This window comes from Amia ocellicauda, chromosome 4 (genome assembly GCF_036373705.1).
Source record: "Amia ocellicauda isolate fAmiCal2 chromosome 4, fAmiCal2.hap1, whole genome shotgun sequence".
NCBI lineage: Eukaryota > Metazoa > Chordata > Actinopteri > Amiiformes > Amiidae > Amia > Amia ocellicauda.
Window position 1 is genome coordinate 41,552,673 of NC_089853.1, and position 17,671 is coordinate 41,570,343.

The 17,671-nt window shown below is 39.8% G+C and overlaps 1 protein-coding gene across 2 annotated transcripts in view; it reads right to left on the reverse strand.

The window, feature by feature from the left end:
- nol4lb (nucleolar protein 4-like b) overlaps positions 1-17,671 on the reverse strand; it is a 99,936-nt gene that overhangs the window by 52,614 nt on the left and 29,651 nt on the right. The gene's annotated exons all lie outside the window — the stretch shown is intronic.

Below are 17,671 nucleotides of genomic sequence, written 5' to 3' on the forward strand. Positions count from 1 at the left end.
GGTTAAAATTCTAGATCTCATGAAAGAATCCAATTTAGAAAAATACAAGGTATCTGCTCTGATATCTTTCCATCTCTATACACTGAACCCCTTAGGCTCAATCCTGGTAGCCTTTATTATTTTTTATTGTTTATTAATGATCTCCCTAATGTATTCTTCTCATCTATATGCAGATGATACTGTTATCCTCTCCTGATAAATTGTTGCCTGTGCTAAATGAGAAAGCATGGTTCGAGTTTCAGAACATCATCTTCTGGTTTATAAAAGAAAACACATCATTTTTAACACACGCACACACACATATGGAAATGTAAATGTAGTTCTAACTAATCTACATGATCCCTAACAAATTCATAAACATTTTCATCTCTGTACTTCATTCATTCATTGAAGTATATGGATCGTCTCACTGTATACTAACAAATTAATAACTAAACACAGGGCTAAGGAAGTTTGGAACGAGAATGTAAAACGCATGTACATTGATTGCAACATAGTTACTGGTGTAACAGGGGAAGTCAATGCTAAGTAGAGCCACACCTAGGAGGCTATTGATCTCCACACAAAGAGTATTCCAGACAAAGATGCAGCCCAGATTTACAACGAAGGAAAATGAACAACAACACAGACAGGGCCTCGTCTAAATGAATTCAGCGACAAAACTAAAACAACCTGGAAGAATAAAGGGTCCGACATAACATAAATATTGAAAAAATTATCATCAGGAAGTCAAGGAGCTATTTCCAGCTCAGTTCAGCTAGCAGGATTAATGACAGTAACCAAGACAGGAGTTTCCTGAAGAGTCAAGAGTGCATGAAATAGGTAACTGGGTCATGTTTTCTTCCCATGAGCCCTTGACAGGATTTAGCACTTTTGAGTTGAGCGGGACTGGTACAACGTTTAACACTAATGTGCAGGTAATAGGGAATATTTTATTTAAGAACTACCAAAACAAATGTCATGTGATTACAAAGTAAAATTGATAGTGTCTACGCCCTAAAAATGTGTGTGCATAGCTAACAGACGTGGTTCAATGGTCCAAACCTCTGGGCACAGTATCCTAATCAATGTCTGTTTTAATTTAAATGTATGGCATTGAATGTGGTTACCAATTGTGGTGAAGCCCTCTCCTGAAATAGATGCATTCATTTAATCTCAAGAACTGTTTGGCCTTGCAGACCCAGTATTTGAAATGAAAGGTTGACCTGCCTAAAAGAGACAATGATTTGGGCTAAGCGTTGCATTGTTTGGAAAGACTCCCGAGATCCTGAAATGCACGCCTGAACAATGGAATTGAGAGAGAGGGAAGAAAAAATAGAATTAACTTGCAGCATTTCTATTTTTAAATGCAGACTAGAGTTACCTGATCATACTTCCATAGACTAGGCTGCAGCCCAGCATTATGTGGATCAATGTGTACTATGGAAGGGGGTTCTTAGAGTGAGGACTAAACACACAAATTGAGTGCCGATGCAGTCTGTTAGCGTGAACTGTTCTTTAACCTGGATAATCTAACAAAAGCCGTGTTCTCTCCTGCCCCAGATATTCACTTGGACATCTTTAGAAATTGAGATTATCAATGCTTGAAGAAAAGAGATTAGAATATGTCACAACAAGACAGTGTAATAATTCAAGTCTACTGCTTAAAAATGTGGTGAACATGCTTTCAGGTTGCAACGGTCACTACCACAATACATCCAAACCAACTGCGCCACAAACAGAATGGCTGACTCTAAATCCTAAACTCTACTGGCTTAAAGCTTGTACTTTTTTAAACATGTAATTTCACCATAGAAAGATAAACTATCAAAATACCAGTATTGTCAACAATGGTATCTTATCAAGGCTTCCGCATAGAAAGATTTGAAGAACAGATTGATTCAATTTATTATGCCGTGCAAATTTCTTGCAGCTCAAGAGCCTTAGTAGACATTTGTTAAAAAGCTTATTAATTAAAAAAAAAAAAAGCCCAAGTTATCTGTAAAATAGGTATGGCAGACGCTCTAACAGCAGTAGTAAAAATCCATCAAATAAAACCACTAAATAACAGCACAGATGCCATTGACTAACTTTGGTCAATTGAATACATTTTCTATGACCATTGTTGGGTTTATACAGGGTTTCACCTTGATGGGGGGGAATTTAGGCAAATATACATGCTGTACTACTGAACCATTATCCAAGTCCCCAAAAGACACACTAATTGACACAGAGACGGTGTTCTCGATGATCTCAATGAAAGCATGAGACTTCTTATTGCTCTTCAATCTTCTGTTGCTCCGGTGAACCCAACGCCCGCAGTCACTCCATTTCCAACACTCCTCTAATGGGAGACCACAAAAACGCACCATGGATACAAGTAGCTGCGCCGTATTAAATTCTATATGCTATAATAAGGCGAACGTAGGCATGTTTATCAGTTGCTATGGAAACTGAGGAGGAACGGGGCGTTCAAAAGCACATACATTTCTATGCCATAAGCTGAATAAACTGTTGCAACCCTTGAGAGACGTCTATATATCTCTGAAGGATATTTTCTGATATGCCTTGCTGAAGCAATGCATACCTAATGCACATCTTGAAATAAAATTGACCATCTTAAATAATCGCTCTACATTGCAACACCTTGTGGTCACAAAAGTTATGCTGTATTACTGCTGTTTAAATGAACTGCTGTACGGCCTCACAGCATAAATACAAAAAAAAACGATTTCAAAACCAAACATTTTTCTGCGATAGACACGAGTCTTCTTTCAGGAGTTTTGTATTAATATTGTGTGGTTTAAAAGGAAATTGCAGTCAGAAAGGTTTGCCTCTATTTTTTAACCCAGCTGCAGGGGAAATTAAGCACAGAACTGATAAAAGATTAGAGCATCGAGAGAGGATCATAGGTCTTTTTTCTAAAGGCGTAGCAGCACAGATTACTCCTAGAAAACAGGGATCCAGATATGACTGTCAGCAACTCGAAAATGAAGTAAGTCACGGGTACCAACTCGGTTTCAAACACACTTAGAATTACAGAGGTCCTGGTGTGTATACCTCCACCACCCCCTCCCCTCCACTCCCCTCAATCAATAGAAACTGCGGGAAACAACCAGTAGAGTAGATCATTTCTTCCCAGTGAGGTGAAGTATTGATAAGACTGCCATTTGTTAGCTGGAGCTCAATCTAAACCTACACCCTATAACCCAGGGTGGATTAACACAGTTTAGACTGAAGCATTCGGCTCAGATAATTCATAGGAAAGACTCCAAACATTCCACAAATACACTGATTTATACATTATAATGTTGCGCATGCGTCTGAGTACGCGAGTATCTAAAGAAAGTAAAATAACACTCTATATTACAATCTGCACTACACTGTCTCATTCTTGGTAACATATATACACACATAAAAACACAGCACTCTTCTACAGTGTATGGAGAGACATAAAGATATACAGATAAGTATTAATTTTCCCTGAGCTGTGAAATCAATCTAACAACTAATGTAACAACTAATAATATATCTTTCACTTGAGGGCTTTGCAATACTCACTGTCGGTTTTAGCACCTTTCCCATTTCTACCCTTATTGACAGTGTATTACTGTAACTAAGATATGTGTTTTTAATGCATTTAATCCTATTTGCTCCTTAGTAATCTTTAGATTTAGTTTCATATAGAGCTTTGTACTAATACAGTGACAAAAAAAAAGACCATCTTCAGAAAAAAAACACCTTGTAGAACTTGATTTTCATCAGGTGTTTCAGTAGAACTCCCTTCATTTTCTCACTTAAGATTTCCACAATCGCTTGTAGCGGTTGCTTTTGGTTCTTTCATCTGTGTTCAGAGCATAGTTGCAAAGTGGCATAGAAATGAAAAATGACTGCTTTCTAGAAAACCGAAAAAAGGGGTGGCAGGGAGAGAAATAAAGAGCGACTACGAGGCATCAAAATGATCTCCTGGGTTTGTTCTGAGATACTATCGTCCATTCTGCCCAGAATCAGGCACTCTTCGTGGTGTAAATTATTCACAACAGGCCCAGCTTCATAATGGTATTGTATACTCAGTTAACAGCAATCAGCGTGGTTGTTCTATAATTTGTACATGCAGCAGATTTACAGATCAGAAATATGAAAAAAATCCATATAGTACATGCCCCTAGAGCCTATTAATTACACCATCGAAGAAAGAGCAGAACTAAACGAAGACAGAAAAGCAGAGAATATGAGAAAAAGCAGAGCATTTACAGAAGTGCTGATCTCGTCTCCAGGTTTCTATGAACTCTGATTCATTAATTTGTTATGTGTCCCCCCCACCCCTTCTGAAGCCTTTAAGTTATTTAAAGAATATCTGTGTTGTTGATGTTGTTCTTCCAAGGCCTGTATTTACAGAATAAAGAACGTGTCATCTTCCTGAAACAGCTTGCCAATACAGTTTAAATAAGACAACAGATGCCTGGTTGTAGAAATGTCAATTTTTCCTTTTTATTTTAATGTTTTAAATGAGTTATGGCCTTACAAATTGCACCAAAAAATACTATATTTTGATTAAGCAAGAACTGATTTATACATAGAATCTTGCAATGGAAACCCACACTACTGAGAAAGTTTTGATGTGTAAGAATATCCAACAATTGCTAACGGACAAGACAGTTGTCATCACTGCCTATGGCCTACAAACTGCTACCATATCATGTTAAATGTCTTAGTAAAAGTAAATGTGTTTAATCAGTTACTGTTTATCATATTTGACCTTTAGGGTAAAAGCTACTTGGGAGAGCATTGTCTACTTCAGCAGTAATATCCAGTGGTTAACCAACGTCAAAAGCAGGTGTTGTATTTTCACACAAAATTAGTAGGTGACTGGAATATTACATTATATTTCTTAGCAGAAGCCCTTATCCGGGGCAACTTACAAATGATACAATCCATCAAATTATCTGGCGCAATCTAGGTACAGTGCCTTGCTCAAGGGTTCAACAGCAGTGTCGCCCTCGTGGGATTGAACCCATGACCTCCACTCAGGAGTCCAAAGCCCTAAACACTGCTCCACACCGCTGCCCCAAAATAATGATTAATGAATCGGGCCCTAAGCTTGACTGAAATACGTATCCACCTTATCTAATTTTACCATAAATTATTTAAAGCTGACTGACTTCCTGTGCCTTTTTCTAGATGGATGAGCAAAAGGACTTGAGTGTTTAAATGGGTGTTACAGGGTTGCACATTCACAGAATTTGCATGATGGTGTCTAAGAAGTTAGATTTTTTGAATTATTATTATTATTATAAAACAAACCTTAAAGTCTGTGTGCCTCTGTAAGGTTGCTGGTTGGAATCTGGACTATGACATTTGCTAACAGTTACCAAGATGGTCTAAGTGGAGGAACTATGGTTCACCAGGCTCCTCTGACCCTATAGCTCACATGCAAACTGCATCAGTCCTCTCTTACCTCTGCCACTAGTAATGGGGACATGCTAATTGAAAAGAAGCACATAGTCTATCAGTGCTTATTTTGGAGCACACATATTTGTTGTCTTCATCTCCCCTGTGCTGGTACCAGGATTAAAGCTGAGAGCCAAGCTGATTAACTAAGTAATGGTGATTACTAAAGTGGGAAGTATAAAATGAACAATAAGCACCATAAACTCAATACGAGCATTCCGTATTTTAAAATTAGAATTAAATGTTTAACTCTTAAACCTTAGAAACATTTTCCTGTTTCCTGGTACACAATCCATTTGTAACACATGATCAATGTTTGGGCTATTATTTTAAACTGCACAGTCATCGGGACAGGATAAACTGGACATAAATTAAAGTAGGTTCTTTTCAGAATGATTCCCATTCATCTGTGAGCTAACGGTCTCAAAATATATAACAATACTAACAGAAATAATAGACAACGCGATGGCGAACAACTTCCAAATGAAAAAAAGACGAGATGGGATTGAAAGCAGCACTCTGCACACTTACAGGGAAGAAAAAGAGTGCAGATGTGCAATTTCATACAAAAGCATACCAGAGAAAAATCACTGCACAAAATACATGTCTTATATATAATTGCATGTATTATCCATGGTAATATTCACCGAAGAATTGGACACTCCATTAACTATTCCTATACTGTATAAATTACATATAGTTTGTCTCTGTCTGTGCTTTAAGGGCACCAATTTTCATACAACTCATTTGTTATTCTCCAACACTGGGTACTGTATCTTGATGAGTTGTCAGCCACAGATCAATTCTTCATCAGAAAACCCTGAGGTATGTTTTGAGGCAACAGAATTCATTGATTTTGTCTAAGACCAGCATAGATTTCCAACCCCTCACTTCCTGTGACTTCACTCTAAAGGAGTCTTTACTGAAGCCCCCTTTCTCTGAGGTTTTTCCTGTTATGTTATGTACATAGTATTTTTATATATTTTTAACGTTAGCTGACATTACACTGACATGTGATGTTCTTTTGCCAACAGCACAACAAAATATCAGAGCTAAGAAAGACAGGGTTTATCAATTGATCTCTAATTGAACAATGGCAATATTACTCCACTGAATATAGGGAAACCTGTAACTAAGATGTGCAACAAACCTTTAGATGTGATTTTCAGGATTGTCCTTTATATTTCTGAGAACGTATAATGGCATGCTCACAGTTTCTACAAACAAATACTTGGTTTCAGTTTATCATATTTAACCCTATCTCCGGAGACATCATTAAAATATAAGCCACAGACACATACTGCAGGGAGCATTTACATCACAATCTGTTAAACATAACACATTTAAAATGAGAATGAAAACCAACCATTTTACAAGGACCTGACAATTTCACTGATGCAAACCTACATGCCATCAAAGACTTTAGAGAAGATCCTGATCTTTATGAAGAGACCACGGAAATGTCAAACAGGGCCGACTGCCCTCTAGTCGTGATCAAGGCCGAAGTTTTCAGACACCACAGAATCAGCCTTTAATCAATTGTGTGTTTCGTACCCTACAAAAAGGGGTCAATCAATCAATTCTCAGGAACTGTCAATGTGTTGAGAGATAGGTCAGTAAGAACATCCTCAGACACATAAACACACGCACACGAACACGCACACGCACACACACACAATCACGAGAAAGCTGCATAATTGATGATACAGTATCAGCGTGTAAGCAATTCTTGAATACTAGAATTCTAGGGACCGGAAGAAGACATTCAGTTCACAACCCCCTTGGAAAACGAGAAACATTTTTAATCCTGGAGAGCAAAATATAAGAAAACAAAACAAAGAACAATAATAAATTAAACATACTTTGCAGAATGAGAGCCTGGACAATGTGGATTCTCTGAAAAAAGTAGAACAAAAAAGAAGGTAGTAGGGAGAGAAGACAACGCCTCATATAAACCAGTAACCTACATCTGCCCAGGCCTGAATATAGGTCAGAGAGACTTCACTGCTTCACAGTCTGGGCATCCATGCTTGCATCTGCCTCTCAGTTCGCTCAAGGTAGGGGACATTCGTGTTCAAATTGCTCATTCCTAATGGACAGGTGGTCACCCCTCAGCCAAGTCGTTTACAGCCATATGATTACTTTGTAACCTTTTGTATATCTACCAATAAACATCTGAAAAGCCTTCCGTTTAGATGCAGTCTGCATCTCCGGAAACAATAAGACTCGGAGAGAAGACGGCGGACAGAAGGCAGGTGCTGCAAGCACTGTGGCCACACAGAGGTCCTTCCTGTAAAGGTTTTGAATTCAAACAAGAGAAAAGTGAAGCATGAGTGTATGCTTTTCTCATTCTTTGAACAAAAGATCATAAAATCCGTGACGAAACATGAACAACGTCTCACTGTCTTGAAAGAGCAATTACATTACTGACAAACTGTCTTCCTCTCTTTGAGGCACAAGTAATACGCTTCAAAAGCTGTGAATGTATACATATTTTATATATATAATTTTTATTTTTTAAATGCATTATATATATTCAAGAAGAGCATTTTTTTTCAAATGATCTTCAACTTCATAGTGGTAACGGGTGTACTTTGATCTCTTTTACAGTTCGGAGTTACACAAACGGTGAATTCATACAGTTTCAATTTTCCGACACTTCCCAGGGCAATCACACAAAAGCCTGGCAGAACACTAAGGTGAACCAGCCATTACATTTTCAACTAAATATAAATCAGGTTAATGGCAGGTGGATGTGACTATGTTATACCCTGAACATGGGAATCATACAAGCAAAACTGAGACGATTCGGTTACTCCCACTGTGCAAAAGCGCCAACTGTCACCCACAAACACTGCACTGTGCGTCGAAAACAAAGCTAGAGAATTTACGTCTGTGCTCAGATTGTTTTATTTCTTTAGCCTGCTTGTATAGGTTTGAAGTGATAAACGGCTGCAGTCAGTGCGATTCGGCTGCATCGGTACCTGCGTGTTGGCCAGTGTGTGTGTGGATTACGTGCCCCGGCTCTCTTCTCTATCCCCAGCACTCTCTGGCACAGAACTGACTCACATGAAGCAGCTCTGTACTCCCTACACCCTTTCACTGCATCCCTGCCAATCTCTCACCCTCCAGCTGACTTACAGCTTCAGCCCAGCACAGTAAACTGGCAGAGATTTCAAGCCATAGCATGAAATACAGTCACATGCAACTATAAACAGACAGAGAGAGGAGATACTAGATTTCTTTCTGTATTTTGGATAAAGTATGATAGTCAAGATTTTCAAAATAAACACATACACTGTATATAACTAAATAGATAAAATATCCTCCGAGCTGTCCTCGTCTTCACAAGACGATTGGGAGATTTGTTTTGTTTCTCTTTACACAGACAATGATTTTAGACTAAAAGGCTATGATTTCCCCCCTAAGTTTCTATTAGTATTCAACTGATGATTCTGCTGAGTGTTTGAAGTTATGGTTGTCAAACCTTTGAGCAATTTATCAGTCTCAGTTAAAAGCTACCAGTTGGTGTGAAGACTACATATCCTAACACAAGAGGACAGGGAATGTGTCCACACTGAATAATCTTCACTGCAGTATATCATTTTCATTTTGCTTCATTTAATTTTATGAAAATGGAGTGTTTTACATCAATCATATCTCACCTAATTAACTATGTTTTTGCCACAGTCACACAAAGACAACAATAGGAATGCCAAGGCACCAAACAGTTACAGACTCTGCCAAATTAGTTACCGTAATTAGCAAAACAATAGATAATGAACTGGGTTTTATGGAAAAACACGACAAACACTGTATTATTATTATTATTTTTGATATACCTTAAATATTTAAAAAAAATAAAACTCTGTACACACTGTGTCTTATATTCCTCGAGATTAAATCACCCAGACTCTTGCTGTTGACGCACACAATGCGTATGCGCTCCAAAATGAGAAAATGTCCTGATCGGTTTTTGGGAGCTTGGGGGTATTTAAAAGAGATCCCATCAGTTCAATGTTTACAAGCAAAACATAGAGATTATTACACAGTTCTGTACTTTACCACACAGTCATCTATATTTTAATCCCGGCAACAACTGTATAAACCTCCTGTTGTTGCTGTCGAGTAACCCTTTCCTTCCTGAAATACGTCTGGAAAAGCTGGTGCCGGGGAGCTGCAGCATTTTCCTTCCTTGACCACTCGGATTGTGCGCTCACTGACTTTCTCGTCGTGAAGGGAACCTTGGGCTCCACTCTTTCCGGGTCACAGAATAGCAGGCATTCCTAGCCCTGTGTCGCCCCCACTGGACTCCCTCCTTGACGGTGCGCAGGCCCAGGGAAGCCTGTGAGTGACCTGACCCTCACCTTGCAGTTCATCACCTTAGAGTTTATTTAAAACACAAACATTGCCAAACATTAACAACGACAGACCAGGAAACCAGAGGACAGGTACGCCAGATTAAACTGGAAACCACTTTGAAATTTAGTACAGGAAAAATAATTTCTTTATATAGATCTATGTATATATCAAGAATAGGATACACTTTTAAAAGGGCCTAGGCTTCATCATGTGATTGATTTGCTAGATTAAAACTGATTAAAACCAAGCCAGGAAAGGTACAGCACCTCTTTTTCCTTTTTTTTTCTTTTATGGTTTGTTTGTTTTTCTTTTGTTTATACTAAACCAAATCACCAGTGTTTCCTGTTTCAACGTCATTTTTTCCAATCTGTAGTGTCGTCAAATAACGTGAAAAGTATTCTGATGGTTTACATAGTATATAACAAAATTCAAATCAAAACGGCAGGTGACGCTGCGGTCCCGCGCTGGCTGGTGTCGTTCAGAGGGGCAAAACCCAAGTGGAGGTTTTGCAGGACGCTGATAATAGGGGTAATTTAATGGGTCACAAGACTAACCCAGTTCGGAAACGCACACAAAAGCTGCCTCCCAGAGACCGTCTCCCTCAGAGATTTGTTGGAGGGCTTAGGGCTCTTGACGACAGCCCTATTAGGTACCAAGTGGGGCATGCCATGGAAAAAAAAGGGGGGTGGGGGCTCTGCCACAGAATATGGGAGGCTGGCTGAGGGGGATTACTACAGTACTGCCTCACTCTGGCTTCGCAACAGCCATGGAGGATGGAGGAAAGTTAAATTTTGGGGAGGGAGGGGGGGTTATCCTGGTGAATGGTACAAGGCAAAGGATGATGGTAAAAGACGTTTTCAGAAGCCCTTTCGCACTGTAAAGAGCAGAGCCAGGCACGGCAAGGCATCACTAAAAAACAACATAGAAACAAAAACAGAAACAGGCCAGCTTTACTGTCGGATCATTAAGCCACATGGCAGGGTGGCAATACTGGGGAGAGTGTGGAATTAATCACCCATGTTTATTATTGGGAGGGTGAATTCAAGTACAAAGGTAGTCCTGTACAAGGGCATAGTCAGCCAGAGCCATATAATCTGTTTTCAAATTTCACTTTTATGATCACGAGGCCCCACAATATAATCAATACGAACCCCGTCGCCTTATGCCTTGTATCTGAGAACGTGTGATCAGAGCAGAGCACGGATACTGTGGTACTAACTGACAATGTGGACCCCTTAACCCCAGCGATCTCCACTCACTCACTCACTCAATGGGAATCGCTTGCGACGATATGACAGGCACATGCTGGGCCTCGATTGGAATTCCCGTTCCTCCCTCGGCCCTTTAACTGTCAGTCACTGAAGAAGAAATCAGACGCAGGAAATACACACACTATACTGAACACTGACCATGCCGTCTCCCCCAATATCAGCCTACTGTGCCATACCATGGTATATGTCAGTGAAGTGTAGTTATTCACAATGTAGGCAAGATAATAAACTTAGAGCTATACAGCAACTCATGACACAAACCACTGAAAGCCATGACAAGACAATGTGCAAATGCGTAGGAAAACTAAAAGCGACCAGGCAATCTTAGCATGATAAAAAAGACCCAGGCACTGACTAAAACCCATCGCAGTCAAAAACATGCAGGCTACTGGGGTTAAATCTGCTACATACTCTTAAACGTCCAATCTGAGTCACCTAAAGATTTGAGAGCACCACCCCTCCACACATCAGCCCCTACTGGAGTGTAGATTTCTGTTGTGATGTGACTTTCAGTCAGGTAGTGTTGGTTAGATATGCGTTATCTGTGTGTGTGAGGGGGTAAGTGGGGCTTACTCATTTATTTTATCGTGGCTAATGTCTAATGTCTATGGCCCTACATATATACATACATACGTGTGTGTCAAGTTCCAAACAGAAATTCTCTCTTCAGATAATACATTGTCAATTATATCTTGCATACTTGGTTTGTCCACACACAAGGGGTCTTCACACCAGGGCCCAAAGCTTCTCTTTTGTATTTGGTTTGTATTACAAAAAAGCTCTCAATAACTTCCCTGCACCAATTATTGGGTTAATCAAGTTTAACATAATCTTTAGACAATGACTTCAAATCTGAAGAACTGCCAACTTCCTTTACAACAACTTCCACAAACTGGAAACTCAAGGGATTGTTTGAGCACTGCTGGACTGTAATAAGGCTCTAAAGATGCCTTGTCCCCTCATCTGTTCCTCCCACAAACTCACTTTTCCTCTATGACGTAACTCAGAAAGAAAGGCCTCAACTTAGGCAGTCTCTGTCTAGTCCAATTGACAATCCTGCTGTATAGTCGTCCAGCAAGGAAAATCTGCAATGCAATATATCTGAATAGTATCAAAAAGCCCACAAAAAAACAGACATCAGTATATTTAAGCACCTGAGGAAAGTTAGTTACAAGGGTACAATATAACACAATTCACACTTCATGTTCCTGTTTTTCTTTGTACACACTGAATATATCAACAGACTAAACATTAAGGAGTAGTAGTAGTAGTAACACAGAAATCGTTCACTTCTAAATCAACACCTTTATAAGTCTAAAGGTAGCCTCAACATTAAAACGCAATATTAGTTCAAAGGAGACATACTTGACAACCTATGCTAGCTCGGTGTTTAGGATGCGTTAAGGTTGCAAGACACCATAAACAAACAAACCAACAAAACCATAAAAGACACAAGCACACACAATGGATGGAGACATACATGTGGAAACGAGAGTAAACCTACCTCAACAACCCTGGGATGAGCACAATGCTTTACTATTGTTCCTAAAACAAAAGAGGCGTGCAGTAAGACCCGGGTTCAGCGAGAAACCCGCCCCGTCTCCTCTGATCCATATTCATCGCTTTTAATGGAATGTTAAGGTACAAATGTAACGATATTGGAATTCTGGGATTCCAATCAGCTCAAAAGTCGCCATGTATTAATATAGGACGGTTACTGATGATGAAAGCTGCTATTTAATACAATATTATGAATAATAATAATAATAATAATAATAATAATAATAATAATAACAGGTATATGATCTACAATAGACGAGATTGATCTCCTGTTTAGTGTTTCTTGGATGCAAAAATGATGCCTGCCTTACGTCCGAATGCATGCTCTCTTATATGGCCTTTTTCTCAAATGAAGCAGGTTATATGTGCCGCTGTTCAACCTAGTCAGCAGAACTGTGCTCTCTTAAAATAATCAAATAATCAAAAATAATCAAAATCTTAAAATTGGTTTGTTTAATAATCAGTCATTACATTACATCAGTCCCGAAGTAGTACATAACAAGTAGTGCAAATGAAAGAAACACGTTTTCAATGTGATGTGGGAAATAGTAAAAAGTTTAAAATGTTGCACTGTACTTACATTTTTTTTAAAACAGTGGAAAGCCGTTACATTCAAATAACTTCTTATATTGTAATTGACAGGAAAACATCCCGATATTGAGCTATTAAGAGCACCCGTCCTGCCAATGCACTACAGGCAGTGTAATGCACTCTTCCCTAAAAAGGGATCACAGAAATGCACGCAGAAAAGGAGCAGGAAGTGTGTTTATTTCCCAAAAACGCACGTTGCCACGATTTCATGATTTCCTTATGTGATTAAATAGGATCAGGATTTTCATATCGATCTCCCCCCCCCCCCAAAAAAAAAAAACTGCATAGTGCAGATCAACCATAAAAAAAGCCCCGGCTTGGAAGAGGAGGAGGAGGAGGAGAGGAGGAGGATAGAGGGAGAGGGAGGGCTGGTCAATTTCACAGTCCAACATTATTTTCCATAAGGAGGAGGAAAAAAAAAGCCTTGGAATAAAAAGCCTCTACAGCGAGAACAGTAACAACACAACTGCTTACCTTGAGAATCGGCTCGCTAATATGTGTCCAGCACCACTACAGGCTCCCCTCCTTCTGCTTCTTCCTCCTTTTTTTTCTTTTTTTTCTCGTTTTAATATTTAAACAATATCCTGCTAATCTGAGAGACAGGATGGCACACTGAGACTCAACTGACATCCAGCCCAGAAGATGGAGGCGGAGTCCCGGAGCCGCTGCTGCTGACGTCACTCGCCGTGCAAAGGGCTCCACTGTAGTACAGTAGAGTGCATTGCTAACCCCCTGCACATTTGGGTGGGTGGCACTGTCTCCAGCCTTATCCTCCTGTTTGGTCTTATTTATTGCGTTTCTTCCCCTCCTCGACCCTTCTGGATGCACGCCTTACATTCCGGACAGGTGCAGACAACTATAGGCGACTTCTTCCTTCATCCAAGTCATCCTGAGCATGATATGAAAGTGCTTCTCCGTCGAATCCATGCATTTGTATTTTCTACAAGGGTGCTGAGTTACTTTCATGCAGTCTTTACAGAGAAAAATTACTTTAACAAGCGTCTAATAAAGAACATCAGCTGATTTCCCCCTCCCAGCAGACTGATTATAGCGCCCTGCTGTATTTCCTTCGTTTGGAGTCGCTGGTCCGGGGTTCGTTTTAAAGAAAGAAAGGTTTGAACGAAAACAAAATTAATCAAAAAGTCACCACGTTTTAGTTTTTTGAACGTTTTCATTTTATAGTAACGCGCTTTACAATCGCTTACATCACCGCATTCATACAATATGCACATTTATACAAATTATTTAAATTCGCATTCTATTTGTGCCGCATGAGTGACAGGTTGAGGTGCGGCGTTTTCTTTTGCATCCTTTCAAATGAACCATTTTATCGTCAGCTTTTCTAATTAAAATGAAGAGATCACGAAGAATAGCAAGCTTTGTGCGGTCCATCCTTACTATACAACAATGCAGAGCACATTCTCATGGTCAAAATCTAAAGGTTGAACAAAATATATTGCAAACGCCAAGTATTTGAAAGGCTTAATTATGCTTTTAAAACATGTTGCGAGAGATTTTGTATATTTCTTTTTAAATGCAGGGGCTAAATGCGAGCCGGTCAGTTTCACACTCCAACGTTATTTCCCATTAGGGATAAATTATGAATTATGTCAAAGCCTAATTCACAAGAGGAATACTCTGCATGTTGGGTTTGCATGGCTTTCCATAAGTAGCCCCAGTCATATTTTTAAAAGGTAACAAAAGGAGGGCTATCCAAGCACATTGTTAATTATTTGATGCTAATGAGATGAAGGCGAATATGTGATTGCATTCACTAATTAACTGGGCTGGACAGCTTTACATTTTTTTTTCATTTCACAAGCTTGTCACCAACTGGCTTCCACTCCCTGCTTCTTCACCTCCGATTATGAAGACCATTTCTTTGTGTGAAGAAGAACGAACAATGTACAATTCAATGTTTCCTGCTCAAATCCCCCCAAAACACCCTCCGTCCACCACATGCATGTGTGCCCTGTATGCGGTGCAAGACGGACCACCATGCCATCGGAAAACTGGGCCCCGTCTCAGAGAAGTCACCGTGTCTAAACATCTTCCGTAATGATCATATCCTCATCCCAGCTCCGTTATTATGATGTCAATGGTGCCCAATGATAGTTGTTAACAGCCAGACCCGTTTCTTTCAATGCCTTTCAAGATGACAGGCTTCCAGTCTCATTACACATGTGAGGAAAAAGGGAAAAGCTTGAGGTTGGCTCAAAGCCTCGAGCTGAGAAAACAGCACAATACAGCAGCCCTCCATGCTAATTTGCACCTACCACACGCCCTCGGTTGTCTTCGCAGGATAGAAATCCTACCTGCAGTCAGAGCTGCTTTAACTCACGCTGTGACCGTCTGTCCACAGGTAACAGGTGGCAGGAGACCATGAGGTGTTGCTGAATCTGCCAACCACCACCCAGGTGAGCGACGACACGGCCACTTCATCACACCCCAAAGTCTTTTCAGGCCAGGAAATATATTTTTAACCTGCTTTTTAGGTTTGTAAGCAACACATTACACTACAATGAAATTACTGTTATTTATTAAGCAGATTCTTGTTGTTTTTGTTGTTTTTTGTCTGTTTGTTTGTAAGTCTCTTAACTTCTCATTGTTCCAATAATATTGGGAAAAGCAAGCATGGACATGTTCTCACTCTCAGATGTTGCAAAACTAAGGCCCCCGTCCAACCCTCCTCTCACTGGTTTAGCAATGTGGGATGGTTGGTGCATCTTGGCTATAAGGTACAGCCTTTTGCACCCACATTGAGAGCATCTTTTCTCCCCCGACTCTCTCAACCAATCCTTGGAATCATTACTATTGAACTATTAATTTCTCGTGTATTATACATAATAACTTGGTGTGTGTATGAGTATATAATTTTTTATTACTATATTTAGTAGCAGTATAATTATCACCGATTCAGAAATCCAGGAAGACAAATATAACAAAATACAGCAGAACCCCGTTTTCCTGCTATCTAAGAATGCTCCTTTTCTTTTGATGACTTTCCCAAGGACAGATTTATGGTGAAACACTGCTACCTAGGGGTGCTACGGAGGTACAGCAGGTCACGGCTTGAGAGACCAAGCGTGTCACAGTGTACATTGCACACAGAAAAGGTGCCCTGGCCCCTAATTCACAACTGTTCAGGCTGCGTTCAGCTCATTGTCTTCACAGCAATGATTTCTTATGTTCTTCCCACTCATCTGTGCTTAATATTTTTCGTCTCAGTTAAAGGCACTTCATTAAACCCCACTTTGCCTGTTGTGTCCGTCATCCACTGCTGCCATAGCTCTGTGACGGCTAATCTAAACCCAAAACCAAAAACCGATGCTATTACTGATGACGGTATGGATGAAAAAAGAGAAGATACTTTGAAAATATTGAATAACATATTTTATGGTTCACACATTAACGACAATGATTTTTCCTTCATTTGTCCAGATCCACATCTGTTTTTTCGGAGTATGAGTGTTTAAACTGGGAAACCCTTGCTCTAATCCTTGCTTTAAAAAGGTACACAAAGTAACAGAATGTGTAACCCATGTCCCGAAGAGGGAGGAACAGCACAGTCTAACAGGACAACACAATTCTAATGCAATTTCATGTCAGGCCAGGCCAGCCCAGCCCAGTGACTAATCTTCACTTACTGCTCAGACAGGCCCGGAGAATAAACCTCAGTCTGCAGGAAGGATGCATGTAATTTCCTCCTTTATTAAATTGAGCTCCATGTGTGGCAATGTGTGTGCAATGAAGCAAGATCATCTCACCAACTTCCCTATTTAAACAGACCAAAAGACAAGAGGAAAGAAAACAACAACCTAACTTTTCTAGACTGGTGTTTGCTTCCTCACAGAGATTAGGTACACCCTAATATTGCAGGGGCCAAGTGTGCAGCGTGTGCCCAATCTCTTCCTCCCCTCTCCATACTGTTATTTTGAAAAAGGCTCCCAAGTTATGAAAACAAACTAGAATAATGCAGTCCCATGTTTTGCCATAAGCAGCCCTTATATATAGCCACCTGGACCTGTTCCTGAATGCTTACTTTTATAGAGATGCAGTCACGTATTACTTTTTCCAGGCAGCCTATCAAAATTTGATTGCTTAGAAAATGTCATACATCACACTTATAAGACAAAGAAAGGTATCTTTAGTGGGGCTTTTTTTATACTTGGTCTTTATATTTCTACACAAAAACAGCAATTGTTTTACCATTTTATATAACCATACCGTGGCCGCATTACAGTTAATTTCTTCCGAATGATTGACAGGCTTGAAATTGGCACCCAACGGCATTCCAAGAACACCTTTTTCAAAAATGCATTTGCAGAAAAATCCAAGCTGAAGATAAAAACAAAACTGACAAACAGAAAGCAGCAGAATGTAGCCAGACTCCCTCCGCTATACAGACACATATGGTCCATGCATACACACACCCACACACGGATATCTACACACCC